Below are 15,005 nucleotides of genomic sequence, written 5' to 3'. Positions count from 1 at the left end.
GTGATGAATGCTTTCGGATTTTTGTCAATGAGGCCTGTGATTTCCTGGTCGTTGTCATCAAACCAGTCACAGTTTTTCCTTCTTGTGTAGCCAATGGTGTTTTCACAGCTGGTTATAACTGCCATCTTCAGTTGTGTCCAGTACTCATGAATATTTCCTGAAGCCTGGTTGGTGCTGAGTCTATGAGCTAGTTATTCTTTCAGTCGGGCCTGTACTGCTGGGTCTTTTAGTCTGGTTACATTGAGTCTTTTCCTCTGTAGCTTTGGTCGGTTAATGTGATTGTGGTTTAGTTTGAGAGTCATCACTGATCTAATTAGTCTGTGGTCAGTCCAGCAATCGTCTGCATTGATCATGACACGAGTGATGTGGACATCTGTGCTGTCAAGCTTCCTAACAATCACATAGTCCAGTAAATGCCATTTGTGTGATCGAGAGAGGCACCAGGAGGTCTTCAGGCTATTCTTCTGCCTGAATAGGGTGTTGGTGATTGTCAGGTCGTGCTCAGAGCAGGTTGTAAGAAGAAGGTCACCACTGGAGTTGGACTTTCCAACTCCCTCTTTACCAATTACACCGTTCCACATTTGATGGCCTCTCCCAACTCTAGCATTGAAGTCACCGAGGAGAATTGGCTTGTCAGTTGTTGGTGAACTCTGAAGGATTTGGTTGAGTTGGCTGTAGTAGGTGTCCTTAGTGTCTTGTTCAGTCCAGTGGTGGTGCGTAGGTGCTGATGATGGTTGCATGTTGGTCTTTTGCGAGTTTCAGGCGTAGGGTCATAACACGCTCATTGATACCAATTGGGAGCTCACTTGAGCTGTTGATGAGCACGTTGTCTATTGCAAACCCTACACTATGCAGACGTCGTTCATGCGCTGGTTTACCCTTCCAAAAAAGGTGTAACCTCCACTTAGCTCGGGTCAGTTGGCCTTCATCCGCCAGACGGATTTTGCTGAGGGTGACAATATGGTTATTAAATCGTCTCAGCACGTGCGACACAATTGCTGTTCGGTGCTCTGGACGTTGTGAGTTTGGGTTGTCTGTGAGGGTCCTGACATTCCAGGATCTAATGTTTAGGTTATATTTATTTTTGTTTCGACCGCAAACACATTCCTGCGGAGGGAGCTGGTAGGAACGTTGGGTTGCTCGGTCAATGGCCAGGGTCAACGGCGGCGTGGTGTATTCCGCAAATATGGCCGACTGTGAAGGCGGGCACAAGCCGGCGTGAGTAGGTTAAACGTTGCGTTTTATAAGGGCACCACGGGGTGACCAGCCCCTCCCCATCCAGCCCCACCCCTCCCACCCAGCCCCACCCTCCCCACCCAGCCCCTGGGTATGGAGTGTGGTGGTGCAATGGCATAGTTTCCCTGGAGGGTGGCAGTGCGTGAATTAATTTACGTGCACTGTCTGTTGCACACCAGCTACCGCACGGGGCTTAACCAGGAACTAAGCCTGGGTCCAATGACGAGGCAGAAAACCAAGACGATTGGAAGGCTTGTCCTGAAGCACCAGACATCCAGTGGCTCCTCCGCCAAATGCCGTTGGCCATCTAGACTATAGCTCATCCACCCCACCGAGGTGGGCCGTTAGCCACTTGGTATCCACCCGGGATTCTATCAGGGTTTACTCTGTTAGCCTAAATGTCTAACCAGACAGGCCTTCATGGTTACCGAAGCAGCCCAGGTGGTCGAACCACCCACCATACTTCGCCCTATCTGGCAATCCTGTACTTTACCTGTTACCACCTCCCATGACATGGACGAAGGGTTGGTTTTTGGGAGGCATATACATTACAATGGGTATCCATTACCATTTGGGTTATTCATTGGTAATCAACCTACATTATGCACGTGTAGTGTCGTGCATTTCCTCTTCGTTCTTTTGCTCGAGTCTTGTGCGTGCGGGTGGCGTGCGTCGCACACACACTCAGTCAGAGACGAGGTGGTCGCAGAAGGCACCATCCTTCCTTTTTATTGTTGTTGAGTTCACACCACCACTCGGGCCCCCCTCTCTCTGATGACCACGCTGCAGCACGACCCATCCCAGACGCGAGCCTGTCCGCGTTGCACCGACGGCGTCGACCGGGACAGCCAACCACTGTCCGGCCGCGCAATGATCGGGCGAAGGCAGCGGCGACGAGGGCGGCGGCGACGACAGTGACGACGAGACGAGTCCACTCCCAGAACCGGCAGCCCGGAGCTCTCGCTCTCCGCTGCTTTTATTCTCCTCGGCGCAGCTTCGCTCTGCCCTAGCTCCTCCCTTCTCGAACCCACCAGAGGGTTCCAGGGGCCTCCCCAAGAGGTCTGCCGTGACTCTTGCCCCAGTTCCTCCGCCCTGCCGGCACACACACCGTGTACACGTTCAGCGGCGTGTACGCTAGGTGCCCACCTGCAGTTGCAGCTGCTGTACAACAGTGTGTCACTACACATGCACATTATGCATGCACATTGCTCTTGTACCTCCTGTCGTTAGCAATACCTGTTATTGTTTGCGCACAGGTAATCCTCATCAACCTGTCTAGGCATGCATTTAAATAATGTATTATTTGATGATTCGCTTCCAAGCAGCACTTAACCTGTAGCTATCCAAAGGGTGACAATTATTTTTATTTCTTCAAATTTCGATAGATTTTCTAATCAGACTTGGTCAGTAGTAACTAGTTTGGCACAGAACTTCAACATTATCAAAATCAATTGAGTGTCCTTGTTGGCACGCGTGTTCTGCCACTGACGACAGTTGTATTTGGGAGTATTTTATATTCCTTTGATATTCTTTTTATTGCAATTACTGGCGAAAGCTCGTACTCGGGTTGTAAATGTTGTGGATTTGCTCTCCAACACACCGGTGTGGTGCTGTACTAGTAACGAATTGGCATGTTTTGTTTACGTGACAAACCTTACTAATTGGCTGTGTTTGGTGGTGGCCGGTTTAACGACACATTTATATATTTACACGATCTAACCTCAAAAACCTGTATTATGAGTGATATTGATTGCGAAAGTCTACGTGTTAAACAGGCGGATGAACATCATATAAATGTATCCCATTTTTGACCAAGTGAAAAATGTATACCTACGTATGAATATCATCTTGGATTCTAATAAATACACTATACAAATATATAAAATCGCGTGACGGATGCAAATCCTTAAACACAAAATATAATTGCAGTTCAAAGTGTTGCACAAGCAAGCGTGGATCGGTGCTGAACTACAACGTGGTTTTGAAACAGTCGTGGAAATTACACATTCCTTTGGTGGGTGGTGGGCGGGTCAGCCATTTTATCCATAGGTCAATCTCTGCTGGTCTCAACGCGAGATGTTCGCATATAAGTGGGCCCTGATTCAGAAGGTCATCACTCAGTAGCGAACATAAAAGCCCACCCAGAAGGGCGCGACATACATACAATCACGCACCATGTTTCATCCTTTATTCAAACACAGCCCGGGAGCACCGTTTAAGTCGCAGTTTTAGCAGGCACGTGCTCACCGACATGTTCAGAAGTTGCCTATCAACTGGCAATTGTAATGGCGTCACATTCGCAGCATTCTTATTTTGCATTAAAAATGCACGTACTGATTCTTCGGAGGGTAAAACAACTGGTTCGGTGGCTTGCGGTTGACGCGCGTTTAACAACAACATTAACACACATTCCGTCACAGTCGGTTTTTTTTGTAAAGCTCTGACCTACATTTTGATGTTTACTTGGTCTGTTGTATTTTGGTAAATACCACAAGTATCCACAGACAAAGATCCCCCCTATAGCCTTCAACACATAGGTGACCCCAGGTCATGCTTGCAAACCAAAGTCATCTTTGTCTCTTGACCTTTCTCCCGGTTGAACAAAATAACACTTGTGACTCATTAGGTTGGGAGTTATGACATGATATTTGTTACTACCATTAAACGTGGGTTTAATTATTAGCAATGGTACGCGATGGTTACGCAATTATGTTAAATGTTATATGTTGTTGCCAGAATGGGTTAAGCATTTTCTTCATTTTTGTATGTACGTATGTTGAACTTCTTTCGCATCGTACGAAAGAAGTGCTAATCGCAGGTGCAAACAAGGAATCCCCGTGGATGTGAAGGTGTGACATCGTGCCCGATTGCTTATTTGTTTATTTATTTGCTTCATAAGCAAAGGTCTCTTCCGAGTATTCTGCCTCCTCCCAAAGTTGATGCAAATGAACGTGACTCACAAACTCCTTTCATCGCGAAGCGTGGGGCGATAAAGGTCCCAACTTCCGCGGCTGAGAGTGCTGACAACCCCCGTCTGTTACAGCCCCTTGCTCTGGGGCCCCCATGGGCACACACACACGCGGCAACGGGGAGACAACGGTTGTTTTGTAACAGTCACAGCTTTACCACTGTGCAGTAATAATAATAATATACGCACAGCATTTGCATGCATGGAGTCACATGGGCCTGTCAACATGGTGACCGATAGACGCTTCATAAAGCTATGCTTCGACGAATTTTTTTTACATTTGTTAAGTTTGTTTTTATTGTTACGTATCATTTGAAAACACGAGGAGAGCACACGAATAGCTGGTAAGGTCGTACTGTTACGTGCACACGCGTAACATCTACCACTGGAATGTGAACCGGATGCAAATAATACAAATATTTTTAGCTTGTAAAGGCGCCTTTCATATCGAAGTACAGAATCTCAATACGCTGCACATTAAAAAAAAACGACACCACCCAAGTGAAGATAAAATCCAAACTAAATGCAATACTATAAATCTAGAAAACATTAAATGGATTTGTGAATACGACAGTACTTGACCGAGATTTGCCAATAATGTTCTCAAGCAAACCGAATCAGCATCGTTGGTTAAGTAGAGACACTTTAACTCTTTGTTATGCAGTAAAACCTCTTCGAAAACGAGATCTCACTGATCAGGAGTAGGAGATCTCACTGATCAGGAGTGGGAGATCTCACTGATCAGGAGTGGGAGATTTCACTGATCAGGAGTGGGAGATCTCACTGATCAGGAGTAGGAGATTTCACTGATCAGGAGTGGGAGATTTCACTGATCAGGAGTAGGAGATCTCACTGATCAGGAGTGGGAGATCTTACTGATCAGGAGTGGGAGATCTCACTGATCAGGAGTGGGAGATTTCACTGATCAGGAGTGGGAGATCTCACTGATCAGGAGTGGGAGATTTCACTGATCAGGAGTGGGAGATCTCACTGATCAGGAGTAGGAGATTTCACTGATCAGGAGTGGGAGATTTCACTGATCAGGAGTAGGAGATCTCACTGATCAGGAGTGGGAGATCTCACTGATCAGGAGTGGGAGATCTCACTGATCAGGAGTGGGAGATTTCACTGATCAGGAGTGGGAGATTTCACTGATCAGGAGTAGGAGATCTCACTGATCAGGAGTGGGAGATCTCACTGATCAGGAGTGGGATATCTCACTGATCAGGAGTGGGAGATCTCACTGATCAGGAGTAGGAGATCTCACTGATCAGGAGTGGGAGATTTCACTGATCAGGAGTGGGAGATCTCACTGATCAGGAGTGGGAGATCTCACTGATCAGGAGTGGGAGATCTCACTGATCAGGAGTGGGAGATCTCACTGATCAGAAGTGCGAGATCTCACTGATCAGGAGTGCGAGATCTCACTGATCAGGAGTGGGAGATCTTACTGATCAGGAGTGGGAGATCTTACTGATCAGGAGTAGGAGATCTCACTGATCAGGAGTGGGAGATCTCACTGATCAGGAGTGCGAGATCTCACTGATCAGGAGTGGGAGATCTTACTGATCAGGAGTGGGAGATCTCACTGATCAGGAGTAGGAGATCTCACTGATCAGGAGTGGGAGATCTTACTGATCAGGAGTGCGAGATCTCACTGATCAGGAATAGGAGATCTCACTGATCAGGAGTGCGAGATCTCACTGATCAGGAGTAGGAGATCTCACTGATCAGGAGTAGGAGATCTCACTGATCAGGAGTGGGAGATCTCACTGATCAGGAGTGCGAGATCTCACTGATCAGGAGTGGGAGATCTCACTGATCAGGAGTGCGAGATCTCACTGATCAGGAGTGGGAGATCTTACTGATCAGGAGTGGGAGATCTCACTGATCAGGAGTAGGAGATCTCACTGATCAGGAGTGGGAGATCTTACTGATCAGGAGTGCGAGATCTCACTGATCAGGAGTAGGAGATCTCACTGATCAGGAGTGCGAGATCTCACTGATCAGGAGTAGGAGATCTCACTGATCAGGAGTAGGAGATCTCACTGATCAGGAGTGGGAGATCTCACTGATCAGGAGTGCGAGATCTCACTGATCAGGAGTGGGAGATCTCACTGATCAGGAGTGCGAGATCTCACTGATCAGGAGTAGGAGATCTCACTGATCAGGAGTAGGAGATCTCACTGATCAGGAGTGGGAGATTTCACTGATCAGGAGTGGGAGATCTCACTGATCAGGAGTGGGAGATCTCACTGATCAGGAGTGGGAGATTTCACTGATCAGGAGTAGGAGATTTCACTGATCAGGAGTGGGAGATCTCACTGATCAGGAGTGGAAGATCTCACTGATCAGGAGTGGGAGATCTCACTGATCAGGAGTGGGAGATCTTACTGATCAGGAGTGGGAGATCTCATTGATCAGGAGTGGGAGATCTCACTGATCAGGAGTAGGAGATCTCACTGATCAGGAGTGGGAGATCTCACTGATCAGGAGTGGGAGATTTCACTGATCAGGAGTGGGAGATCTCACTGATCAGGAGTAGGAGATTTCACTGATCAGGAGTGGGAGATTTCACTGATCAGGAGTAGGAGATCTCACTGATCAGGAGTGGGAGATCTCACTGATCAGGAGTGGGAGATCTCACTGATCAGGAGTGGGAGATTTCACTGATCAGGAGTGGGAGATTTCACTGATCAGGAGTAGGAGATCTCACTGATCAGGAGTGGGAGATCTCACTGATCAGGAGTGGGAGATCTCACTGATCAGGAGTGGGAGATCTCACTGATCAGGAGTAGGAGATCTCACTGATCAGGAGTGGGAGATTTCACTGATCAGGAGTGGGAGATCTCACTGATCAGGAGTGGGAGATCTCACTGATCAGGAGTGGGAGATCTCACTGATCAGGAGTGGGAGATCTCACTGATCAGAAGTGCGAGATCTCACTGATCAGGAGTGCGAGATCTCACTGATCAGGAGTGGGAGATCTTACTGATCAGGAGTGGGAGATCTTACTGATCAGGAGTGCGAGATCTCACTGATCAGGAGTGGGAGATCTTACTGATCAGGAGTGGGAGATCTCACTGATCAGGAGTAGGAGATCTCACTGATCAGGAGTGGGAGATCTCACTGATCAGGAGTGGAAGATCTCACTGATCAGGAGTGGGAGATCTCACTGATCAGGAGTAGGAGATCTCACTGATCAGGAGTGCGAGATCTCACTGATCAGGAGTGGGAGATCTCACTGATCAGGAGTGGAAGATCTCACTGATCAGGAGTGCGAGATCTCACTGATCAGGAGTAGGAGATCTCACTGATCAGGAGTAGGAGATCTCACTGATCAGGAGTGGGAGATCTCACTGATCAGGAGTGGGAGATCTTACTGATCAGGAGTGGGAGATCTCACCTGATCTCTCACAGGAGTGGGAGCCTCATTCAAAACTGTCCCGTCGACTGCCTCGCACCGTCCTCGCAGCACTGCTCTCACAGTTTAACACCTAATAGTAGTAGGAGGCTTTCGCGAACAATATCATCCAAAATAGAGGTTTTTGGGTTTAGATTGCGTAAATATATGAACGTGTCGTTAAATTCTGCCACTACCCGACACAGCCCACTAGTAAGGGTTGTCACGTAAACAGAACGTGGCCAATTCGTCACTAGTACAGCACACCCGTGTGTTAGAGAGCAAATCCACAACATTTTCAATCCGAGTACGACGTTTTGCCAGTATTTGCAATAAAAAGAACACAAAATAAATATTAAATACTCCCAAATACAGTGGCAGAACACGCGTGCCAACAAGGACACTCAATTGATTTTGATAATGCTGAGGTTATGTGCAAAACTATCTACGACTGGCCAACACTAATTAGATAATCTATCGAAATTAAGAGAAATCAAAATTATTTTTACCGTTTGGATAGCTACAGACTAAGTCTAGATTTAAAGTTTTCGTGACTGCAGGGATCCATACTCTTTGGTTCTTTCGGTAAAGTCACGTGGGTATAAACTAAAATAGATTAAATCACGACGTTTTGGGCGCAACACAAGCGTCCGTCATCAGGTGGGACAACCACAGCAAGAAACAATTGCTGCAGTGGGCAAAAGGGGCTGCTGCAACAAGAGGCTATGTAGGTAAGAGAGGGGGGAGGAGCCAGGGAGGAGAGCTAGGGGGGGGGGGGTAGGGGGAGTGGAGTGCTGCTCACCGGAGGGAATGAGGAGCGACGGAGCAAGAACAAACTGCCGGGGGGGGGGGGCGGGGGGGGGGGGGAGAAAGTGGGCGGGGCTGGGAGTGGGAAGCTGAGGGAACTGGAGATGCGGACATGAAGGCAACACCACAACGCAGTCGAGGTTTTACCTGGTTAATAACATCCTTCCAATGATTGCTCAATTTGTATCCATTTTCTCGGTTGAAGTTATGTTTATGTTTATATATCTGGATGGCTTCGTGAACAAACCTTTGATAGTAGCCCGAAGGTTTGCAGAGCACCTTGGTCTCGGAAAAAGCAATATCACGAGAGCCCACAGCGTTATAGCAATGGTCAGCCACGGCGGAGGTATTAGTTCTGCCGTGTTTCAGATCTGACTTGTGCTCGCGAAACATGTCGTTACGTTTCCCCAATGTAACACCCATGTGCAACTTAGTTTGTAGACTCCAGGATATTGCATGTCAGGAATGACATCCTTCACAGATGGGATTAGATCACGGATTTTGTGTACTGTACTGAATCGAACCTGGATCTTGTGTTTGTTTAATATTTTGGAAATCTTTTTGGTAACGCCTGCTATGTATGGTAACATGATGATTTTGATTGGCGTCTCAGGGGGTTGTTTCTCCCTGGTTGGAGACACAACTTTGCGAATAATGCGGTCCGAGTACCCATTCATCTTGAGGGCCTGGTGTACGCGTTCCAGACTACAAAAAAACAACAATATCATTACCAGTTCGACTTCTCTAATCGAACCAGTCAAACTGCTCTCCCTAAAACCTTCTGCTGCTAGACCACCCAGATTATATGATCTTCCTATAAGATCCATAAAGAAGGCACTCTACTTCTGCCCATTGTGTCCACGATCAACTCACCTACCTACAAGCTGGCCCGTTTTCTGTCTGATACCTTGCTTCCATTCACTGGCAAGACTACATCAGCAGTACATAATTCAGCTCACTTGGTCTCTCTTATCAAGGGCATTTCACTGTCCCCAGATGATCTTCTCGTCAGCTTTGATGTGGTTTCTCTGTTCACCAAGGTACCCGTGCCTGACACCTTAGCAATAATTGACGATTTAGTCCAACATGGACTGAATCCTGATGTTCCGACTCTGGTTAGGCACTGCCTTACCAACACTTACTTCACCTGGAATGGTACTTTCTACAAACAAAATGAAGGTACCCCCATGGGTTCCCCCTTATCACCAGTAATAGCGAATGTTTTCATGGAGAAATTTGAAACAAATGCCATCCAGACATCCACTCCACATCCTTCCTTGTAGAAGAGATATGTGGATGACACTTTCGTCATTTGGCCACATGGCCTGCCAGCGTTGAACCAATTTCTCAACCACATTAATTCCATACACCCATCCATCAAATTCACCATGGAAGTGGAGAAGGATGGTAAACTACCATTCCTGGATGTTATGTTTGAGAAGAGACCTGATGGCTCGTCGGGACATTCTGTCTACAGCAAAGCCACCACAATGTGGAGGGAAAATCAAAGGAGAAAAATCCACTAGACCACGGGCAGAGAGAGAGAGACATGCAAACTCCAAACATAGAGGCGTCAGGGCCAGAATTGAACTGACGACCTCCTGTATACCAGGCGAGGTAGTTAACATCTCTCCACACGTCTGTGCACACCGTAGCAGACGTGGGTCGCTAATGATTTATCTATTTTTTTCTCAGTGATGCGCGTTGGGTTTTACAACGGCCGGTTGCTTATGATTGGTGGGCAGCAACCTTAAGCGGGGCGCTCTAAGGCTCCAGCATTAACAATGGAGCATGATTAACCACACGCGAACTTAATCCGCCTGTTTGAGTCTCAGGCTTCAACCACTGATGCATACGGCTCTGTGAGCGTGCCTTCGTCTGGCTCTCTGGGTGTTGACCTTTGACAATGCATCGTTGGTCAGACAAACATATGAACAGACAGACATTCATGCAGTAAATAAGGAAGACAGGTTGTAAAAGTAAAACTGGAAAGGTAATAAATAGATGTTTTGTTATATGTTGTTTATTTAACCTCTTCAAATCAAACCCAAGACTTGCCATACCCTGACATGAATTTAAAAAAATGCATGACCTTTATTTTACCTTGAATAAGGATCCATCCACACTTCAGATTCCTCATTCCTGATATTCGTGGCAAAACACGCCAGGGACTACAGAGTAGAATCTTGGCCACCATACTGGCCAAACATTTCCACTGTATTCAACTGCACGACGACTGCGTCGTGTTGAATACTGGACTCGAGCTTGTCCTTGCACGTGGTCTGAGAGGTGTTGTTGACAGCACCACCACCACCATCAGTGACAGCACCCACACACGGCCTTGATCTCATCGCTCCATCCTCATGGAGGACATTTGCTACAATGAACCACTGTACCTTGCTGATCTCGTCAAGGAACATAAACTGTCACGCGAACTCCGGTCATCCTTGCAGTGTCATTTGGCTTGCCATTGAACAAAGAGGGTCACTGCGTCGCTCACTTTTAGATGCGCTTCTGCGACCGTCTGGAACGCTCTTACTTCCAATATTATGAAGCCACTCGAGCTCTGCACTTCTACATCTTGATTGAAAACTCTTTTCTTTGGAACTGCTTTTTGTGTTTAGTTTGTTATCCTTCCCGCCCACCTCCGATTAGCACGGTTGGCTGCGTACGGCGCCAGATAAGTTCAACATACACACATCCTGTCACGCGGGTTCTATACTTTGGCTGCCATTCTGTCCTTAGTCTTGACCACCGGCCATCACCCCTTGTCGTGACGTGTCCTGCCCAACTAAACTTTTCCAACAAGCATGGTGAATAACCCAGCCGGTAATGGGTTTCCATAGTAATTTATGTGCACACATTAACCACCCCGCCTGGCCTCCGTACCTGATTGGCTGACAAGTGACGTCAACACATCTATCCCTCTAAGAACGAAACAGGAGGACTTCTCCTCAAATCTGGCTGTCGCCTCATGATGCAAGTGGTAATCACTGGCGAAACGTCGTACTCGACTTGTAAATGTTGTGAGTTTACTCTCCAACACACCGGTGTGCTGTATAGTAGCGAATTGTTTACGTGACAAGCCTTACTAATTGGTTTGTGTCGGGTGGTGGCAGGTTTAACGACACATTTAAATTTACGCGATCTAACCCCCAAAAAAACTCTATTGTGGAAGCATGGTGCGTTTCTCTTTCTGTCTCCGAGTGTCATTCTAAGCAGGTTTGCCAATGCTGGCCTCCACTCGAGCTGAATTCTAACCCTGGTTGGTCAACGATAGCGAACGTTGCCATTGATACCGAGGTACGTTACTCGAGTTATCGCCACGTGAGAAATTCTTCCGAGTGAAGACCGTCCCATCGTTCACGTGACGTAAAGGAAAATTCATGTCAAATTAGATGTTGCCGCCATCTCAAAGGGTTCAGATTTTGTAACAAATTTGGTGGCGCGTCTCTGTTCGGCCTGAATTCGCCAGGCCCTTGAAAAGGGAAATGGGCCCCCGACAATTTAGATTGCAGGTCAATGTGGCGGTCCAACTAGAGCAGGCAAGCACCGCAGCAGGAGGGCAACCCCAGTTCGCACCCGAGTCCGGGGGCTCACGGAAGCCGCGTCAAGGTCGCGTGGCTCCGAGCACACTTTAACGGGCTGGAAAGGGCATTCGATGCAATCCAATGGTCTGTCCGTAAAAGTTTTAACCTGGCACTCTTCATAATTTTACTGTCGTTGCAAAGTTGCATCTCTAACCATACGCGACGCTCGTGGTAAATGAAACTATCGTAAACTCGCGGTGTAAATATTATTAATGCGCAACGGAGATGTCTCCAAAGTCACTGTAAAGGACCGACGCAAACAAGGTGGCTCTGTGCAATTTGAGAGCAGCTGTGTTCGTCACGACTATTTTGCATACGACTTGTAAACACGACGGCTCCACGGTGCAGAGCACGTGTGGCCAGAACAACTCTTGGCTCGTTTCAAGAAATGGGAGTCAACGCTGACCCCGCATGTATCCGACCAGTTGGAGGACCCATCAGGGTGGCGTTGGCAATTCACTTCTGCTTGGGAAGCTGTAGTTACACGGAAGGAGTTGTTGTTCACTTATTTTGGATACACGCAAACACACGCACGGGCGCGTGCACGTGCACACAACCGCAATAGCAAAACAAAGTCTTCATGCATTAAAAGGTGGTTTTCAGACAGCACAAAGTGCTATTGTCACCATAAGGTCAGTCCTCCCAGCATACCTGTGTGTGTCATGCACAGCAGCTATGGTTGAGCCCACGGGTGCCATCATTGTGGCCGCGCTGTTCTCGACAACAGCAGCACGCGAACAATGAGACCACTGGAGAACCACTCCTGTTCTCCGCGGCCCTCTTAGCCCCGACCGCTACCATAACATACGGCTCGCGGAAACTCCTCTATTACCCGCGGCCCTATTTAATAACCCTATTACCCGCGCGGTCATCCACGAATGTTTACTTCTCTCCACGGACAAGAGGAGTACAGTGGTGGATAACCCCGCGGAGAGAAGCGTCTGAGTAATGAGTGGCCCCGTGTCTCAGTGGACACCGGTGATTCGGTACGAAATAACTCTCAAATTTTGTCCTGTCTAGAAATCATCTTTTGTGTGTGATACTCAACACATTAGTCAATAACACTGCGTGGCCTTAAACGAAAAAATGATATATAATATGCGACGTTTCAGGCAATGGGCCCTTCTTCATGGCATATATAAATCAAGTCCGTGTCCCCGTGATCACTAAGATCGTGGCGGGAGGGCAATTCTAAACTCAGTCTCGTCTCTCTGCAAGCCGCCGGACTAACTAGGGGAGATCATCTGTGGTTACGAGGGCTGTCTGGCATGTTGATGATGATGATAACAACAACAACAACAAGTAACATCGATCTGGGAGGTGGAAGGACGCGGTGGCGAAGAGTACTGAGGTCATCAACCGAGTTCATTCCAGCCGCCAGTTTTAAACAAAATTTACTTTTTCAAATCTACAAAGTTGCCTGAAAAAAAACTCTTACGCAATACGTGAACACTTCCATAACAAGAAAACAATAAAACGCGGAGCTGTGAGTCATAAAGGAAAGCAGCACAAGGGACTCTTTTTACAGGATTCACAGGCTCTCGGCGGCTCGTTTTACGTTCATGCCGAGCTCATGAACCGCGTGAGTCAATCACTGCGGGTCGGGGTCAGGGCTGACGTAGCCCACGAAGGTGTTCCCCCGTGTCGTCGCGCAGGCACCACGGGCGCGTGAAGGGCGGTGTTTGTGCAAAACCAAAAAGTGATCTTCGCCTTCAAGCACGGCGGTGACTTGCGCCATAAGTGGGGGGGGGGGGGGGGGTTGGCGGGGGGGCTGCCGCCGCACGCAAAGTTATTTTGTCTTCGCGAGCTACAAGTGGAAATTCCGCGACCCATTACAGGTGGGGACTATTCAGTGAACAACCCAATGTCGGGTTTTCTAGCGAAAGGGTTTAAATCTCATGAAACCCAGAGCGGACGATCGATCCTCAAACAGGATCTAAACTCGCAACGTTATTTGATTGTGAGTCCAGCAATCGTCTACAGTTCATATGAGGACAAATGAAACGCTCCGGGATTGATTTTAAGGTGATTAATATTAAAACAAGTATTTGTGCAAATTGGGGGGGGGCAAATATCAGAAAATAAGTTTAGGGGTCATAGGGGAAGGAAAACGAAGAGGTGGTGGAGATCCCCCCACGTGTGTCCCTTCAATGGACAGCCTTCATGGAGCCCCTTGGCCACTCATCAGGGGCCACACCATCCCGCGTGCAAGACGGGGGTTATTATTGGGATCTTTGGTAAAAACAAACAAACAAACATCAGCTGTTCCACAGTGCTGGCCTCGGGGTCATATCGAGCCGGTCACTCAACCCGGCGCGCGATGAGGGAGCTGGGGGCTCACAGGAGGTTCCAAGCGATGAAGGTTTCCGCGCACGTGATGTCTGCTGGGACCCCGTTGCTCTGCGTGCGAGATTGTAGCCAGCGGTATTCTGTCCCACGCAGGTCGGTGTCGCACAAGTCGACAAAGTGTCTCTCTGCTCAAACGAGCACAGGGCCGTTACTCATTCACGTTGATGTCAGCGAGCAAAGTTTGAGGTTATTTTGATTCGGCAAAACGGACGGTCCCATTTAGCCAGTTGCCGGGTGGACCAATCAACTTCAAGGACAGTGCATACATTATCAGAGTTATGTTTTTGTTTGCATTATGACTGCAGGTATTGTGGTATATGCAAACATGACTCCTTGTAATAAAAAGGTGTCAGTTTTGTTGCCAGATAAAAGGGTAAAAAAAAATGTATCATATTTTTTACTGGCGAATGAGGTTCCAATGGAGTTGCCGGGTTATTTTACAAGATCCGTGGTGCGTGAGTCGAGGCTTCACATTCCCATAGAACAACCACGGTCGACGTTCCACAAAGTCGTTACTCATTTTGTCGACACAGGAGGTGTGGTGGACAGAGCGTTGTGTTTTCCCCGACAAATGAGAGTTGAACCTGCGCCCTTCTGAGTTGTGAGTCAAGTGCGCCAAACATGGCAACACTGCGTCGTAACCAAGGCAAAG

The sequence above is a fragment of the Lampetra planeri genome, chromosome 34, assembly GCF_965212315.1.
Source record: "Lampetra planeri chromosome 34, kcLamPlan1.2.h2, whole genome shotgun sequence".
Classification (NCBI taxonomy): domain Eukaryota; kingdom Metazoa; phylum Chordata; class Hyperoartia; order Petromyzontiformes; family Petromyzontidae; genus Lampetra; species Lampetra planeri.
This window is presented reverse-complemented; position numbering follows the sequence as displayed.